Genomic DNA, 5,000 nt, shown 5'->3' on the forward strand with positions numbered 1-5,000 from the left:
CTGTCCCTATCTACCCCCCCTCACGATCACTGGCTTGTCGCGCCCGAGGGGGCCCGAGTTCAGGAGTTTGCGAAAGCGAATTCCTGTTCCGCTAAAGTGATCCAAACCCAGGAAGTGGTGGAGGATCCGGTGCTTTGGCTAGCCGACCCCACTCTCAGGAACCGATCCGCGAAAGCGGAAAGGAGACCCCGAGAAGTGTGGGAACGCGAACCGGAGCGCCGGATCCGAAGCCACCGGGCTTGACAACCCCGGGGTTCCTAGTCCCAAGCGATGAGCGCCGTCGCTTGGCCCGTAAACCTTGCACCGTCTTCAACAACCTTCGCAGGGCGTGGCGTTGGTACGTTGGCGGTGTGGGGAGCGGGGGCTTGGCTTAACCGCCCGTCCGCGAGGTGGGGTCCTCTATAAAACCCCCCAATCCTACGCTTAGGTGGGCGGCTATGGGATGCATGGCTCTTGGAGAGGAGTCGCGAGCCCACCAACCCCCGGCTGGCTGTGGCGGCTTGTTCGGGTTGCGTTGCCTTCTCGAGGTAAGGGCGCACTGCTTCGAGTGACCGTTGTCTCGTCCCGAATAGAGAAGTCCCTTCCTTATGGTGGACACGGTGAGCTATGCGCTGGGTACCATCGTAGAGATGGTGCTCGGTGCGGGTGCCCCGGGTCTGCTTGGGGGAGGGGACGTACGAAACAGATGGATTCAATTAAAACAAAGCTTCGGAAAATGACGCGTAGTAAGGGGGCAGGAGGTAGTAGGGAGGACTTCCTGAGGAAGGATTCCAAGGGCGGGGGTGGAGATAGTGAGGACACGCGCTCCTCCGTATACTCTGCTGACAGCCTGCGCGAGCGTTCACGCTCCCGGAGTCCATCGGGCCTGAAACCCACAAAGGATTTCGAGCTCGTTGAGACAAAGGCGGCGAGAAAGCAGCGAAAGGCCGAGGAGAAGAGGAAGAGGCGCGAAAATGTGAGTGCGAGTGAGAATGATAATAGGAATGATAGGGTTGACAAGAGTGTGAATTGTAGTGTGGATGGAAATCAAGGTGTAAGCAAGAAAGTGAGTGTCAGTAGGAGTGAAAATGATGTGAGCAGGATTATAGAGACGGAGAGTATGGATGTTGGTATGGAAGTGTGTGCGAGTATGAATGAGTGTGCGAATGGCAAGAGGACGGTAAAGAGGAATGCGGTGGGCCAGGATAGGTTCAAGGGGGCGAGGGGCGAGCTCTTTGTGGTGTGTGAGAATTTGCGGCAGCCGCCTAAGCGCATCAAGCGCGAGGTGGTTGACGCCGAGGTGCCTGTGGATGGTAAGAGTGTGGGTGTGAATGAGAGCGCTGAGGTTTCGGAGGTAATGGTCGGCGAGCTGCGTGCAGTCACTGACGGACTTCGTGGGCATCTGCTTTCAGATGCCAACAAGTTCACGAAGTGGCAGGCCAGTAGTGTGCTCGACCATGCCTCGAAATACGAAGGGCTGGTGCAGCGCTTGATGTTAGAGAATGCGAAGTTGCGTGGTGAGCTTACTGCTCACAAGTGTATGAAGGCTGAGTTAGCGAATGTGTGTGAGACTGTCCGAAGAGTGGATGAAGGGATGAATGTCGTAAAGATGAGGGTAGCGGCGTCGTCACGGTCACCTCCAGCAGCGGCTGAGGTTGTTCCTGGTAGTAGGGGTTTGGGAGCGAATGTGGGGCCTAAGCCCAGCTTCGCGCTTGTTGTGCGTGGCGCAAAGGAGCAGCTCACGTGCGACGAGGTGCGAAGAAGAATGATTGAGAGCACGAGTGAGGACGTGAATGTTAGGGTGAGGACCATCAGACCTGCTCGTGGTGGTGGGGTCGTGGTGGAGACGGCTAGCGATGGAGAGAGAAAGGCTCTCTCCCGGTGTGCCGGACTCGTCGAGGCGGGACTCCGTGCTGTGGAGCCCAAAGTGATGGATCCTCGAGTGATTGTGTACAGTGTCCCGAATGAGATGACGAATGAGCATCTCCTTAGGGGTATGTACGAGAAAAGTTTGCGTGAGCATGTTAGTGTGAATGAATTCACGAAGCGTGTGAAGATCGTCAGGAGAGAGGATGGGCAGCGACTCGGCAATGTGATTGTCGAGTTACCTCTGCCATGGCGTGATAGGCTGTTGCAAGATGGTAGAGTGTTTGTTGGATGGAACAGCTTTAGATGCTGTTCGTATGAAAGGGTGATGTGCTGTTTCCGCTGCCAGGGCTACGACCATCGTGCCAGGGAATGTAAGAGTGAGCCTCTGTGCTACAAATGTGGCAAGAGTGGGCACAGGATGAATGAGTGTAAGGCTGCGGAGGACTGCAGCAATTGCAGAGCAAGAAAGCTTCCTTCGGAGCATTTGGCGAGATCGCCGCGGTGCCCGATGTATGCTTGGAAACTGCGGTTGTTGCGCTCTCGATTCGTGAACAATGGCTGAGTCTCAAATGAATGGAACAGATGTGGGTGTAAATGTGCGGATCTTGCAGGTAAATTGTCAAAAGTCCTACGCTGCGATGTGCGATATTGCGAACTGCGCGCTTGAGGACGGCATAGAGATATGCCTATTCCAAGAGCCGTATGTTTATAAGGATAGGGTTTGTGGTTTACCAGCGGGATCCAGAATGTATCTCAGTAAGTCTGGAGAAGCGGCTGTAGTAGTGTTTGGGAAAAGGTATGAATGCATGTTACTAAATGAGGGAGCGCATGAGGACGCCGTATGCGTCTGGGTGAAAGGCCCGGTGGGGGAGATACTTGTTGTCTCTCTCTACTGTAGACCGAATGGCAGTATGCAAGAATGTGTTGACTACCTTGACAGAGTGGTCGGCACTAGGAATGGACGTCGGTTGCTTGTTGGAATGGATGCGAATGCTGCGTCCGAGCTTTGGCATAGTAAGTCCATGGTTCGGGCGTGGCAAGCGGTGCGTCGGGGTGCTGTGTTGGGTGACTGGGTTGTGCAAGCGGAAATGGATGTTTTAAATGTCCCTACCCTGGCTTACACCTTCAGTGGAGCCAGAGGGGAGAGTGACATTGATGTCACTCTCTACAAGGGTAGTGAGTGTCAGTTTGAATGGATGTTGAAGGATGACTGGGGCATTAGTGATCATAATCCTATTGTGATCACGATGTCTACGGGAGAAAATGTGGATGTAAATGGCGAGAGGATGCATAAGTGGAATGCAAGGAAGTGCAATTGGCTGCTGTACCGGGGCCTTATCGAGACCTTTGCCAGCGACTATGGGTACGACGAGTACTCTGTGTTAGGGGCAGAGGAAAAGTTAACGCTCCTGTACAAGTGGATGACTGAGGCGAATGAGGTTTGCATGGAGAAGGTCGTTTCACGACCGGCTCCTAAGCGTAAGAGTGTTGTGTGGTGGAATGAAAGTTTAAGCGAGAAGAAGCGAAAGGTGCGTGAATGGCGGAGAGCGTATCAGAGTGAAAGATCAAGAACGGGTGACCCGGATCGTACGAGATGGCGAGAGTGGAAGGAGTGTGAAAGAGAATATAGGCGAATGATGAAGGATGCAAAAGAGAGTAACTGGCATGGCACGGTGGAGCGGAAGGGGGAAACTGACCCATGGGGTGTCATCTCGACATTCTGCATGGGGAAGTTAAACCCTGAAAGCTTGGCTGGGCTGCGGACGGCGAATGGATGTACGAAGACGTGGATGGAGAGTGCAAGAGTGCTTCTGGACGAGTTCTTCCCCGCAGACGATGGAATTCCTGCGGAGGAGGTGCATGGAGTCCAGATGGATATGTATGAATTCTGCATGGGTGAGCTAGACGAGGCAGTCTTGGGCATGAAAATGCGCAAGGCTCCTGGAATGGATGGGTTGACGAATGAGATGTTGCGCCAGGTGTGGAGAGCAGCCCCCCTGTTTCTTAAGGGGCTGTTTGACACGTGTCTGAGTGAGGGACTCTTTCCACACAGGTGGAAGGAGGCCAGAGTGGTCGTTCTCCTGAAAGGAGCCGACAAGGATGTGGCCGAGTCTAGGTCCTACAGGCCTATTAGCTTGTTGGGTAGCCCGGGCAAGGTCATGGAGCGAATGATGGTTGCGCGTTTGATGAGGCACATGGAGGGTAAATGGAATGCACGTCAGTATGGCTTTATGCGTGGGAAGTGTACGGAGGATGCCTGGGCGAGAGCGAAAGAGAATGTAAGGGAGGCTGAGAGTGAGTATGTTCTTGGAATCTTTGTTGATTTCAAGGGTGCGTTCGACAACTTACTGTGGAGAGTAGCTCTACAGAAGTTGAGAGAGGCTGGCTGTACATATGAGGAACTGCGTGTGTGGCACTCCTATTTTAGCGATAGGAGTGTCTGTATGTATAATGGTATGGATGTAGTAGAGAAACGTGCCCGAAGAGGTTGCCCGCAGGGATCCATATCAGGACCTCCTGTGTGGAATCTCGGAATGAACGACTTGTTGAATGAGTTGTCCGAACTGGGGGTGGAGGTCGTCGCGTATGCTGATGATCTCCTGCTACTAGTTCAGGGCAACAGGAGGAATGAACTTGAGCAGTCGGCGTCTGAGGCACTGAGTGTGGTATACAGGTACGGTACGAATATTGGTGTGGAAGTGTCTGACTCCAAGACAGTGTGCATGATGCTGAAAGGTAGTTTGAATATGTTGAATCGGGTTGTGCATGTGTCAACGAATGGGATGGATGATAAGAGGATTAGGTGTGTGGACCGCGTGAAGTACCTGGGTGTGAATGTGGGCATCGGTATGGACTTTTCGGTCCATATCGATGGAATGAAAAGGAGGGTCACTACGGTGATCATGCGCCTCAGGGGAGTCCTCAGAAAGAGCTGGGGACTCAAGCGGGGCGTAGTGAGTATGGTGGTGAAAGGCCTCTTTCTGCCGGCTGTTATGTATGGAGCGAGTGTTTGGTACGAACAGCTGCATAAAAGAAAGTTGCGTGGTTCTCGGAGACTGAGTGAGGAACTCGTCAGCTGCCAGAGAGTGGTGTTATATGCGTGCACGCGTGTGTGTAGAACTGTCTCAACGGAGGCGATGCAAATCTTATTT

At 53.3% G+C, this 5,000-nt stretch overlaps 1 pseudogene; it reads left to right on the forward strand.

Annotated features, from left to right (window-relative positions):
• The window catches only part of LOC116418100, a 10,380-nt pseudogene that overhangs the window by 2,783 nt on the left and 2,597 nt on the right, over nucleotides 1-5,000 (forward strand).

The sequence above is a fragment of the Nasonia vitripennis genome, unplaced genomic scaffold (assembly GCF_009193385.2).
Source record: "Nasonia vitripennis strain AsymCx unplaced genomic scaffold, Nvit_psr_1.1 unplaced0006, whole genome shotgun sequence".
NCBI classification, from domain to species: Eukaryota; Metazoa; Arthropoda; class Insecta; order Hymenoptera; family Pteromalidae; genus Nasonia; species Nasonia vitripennis.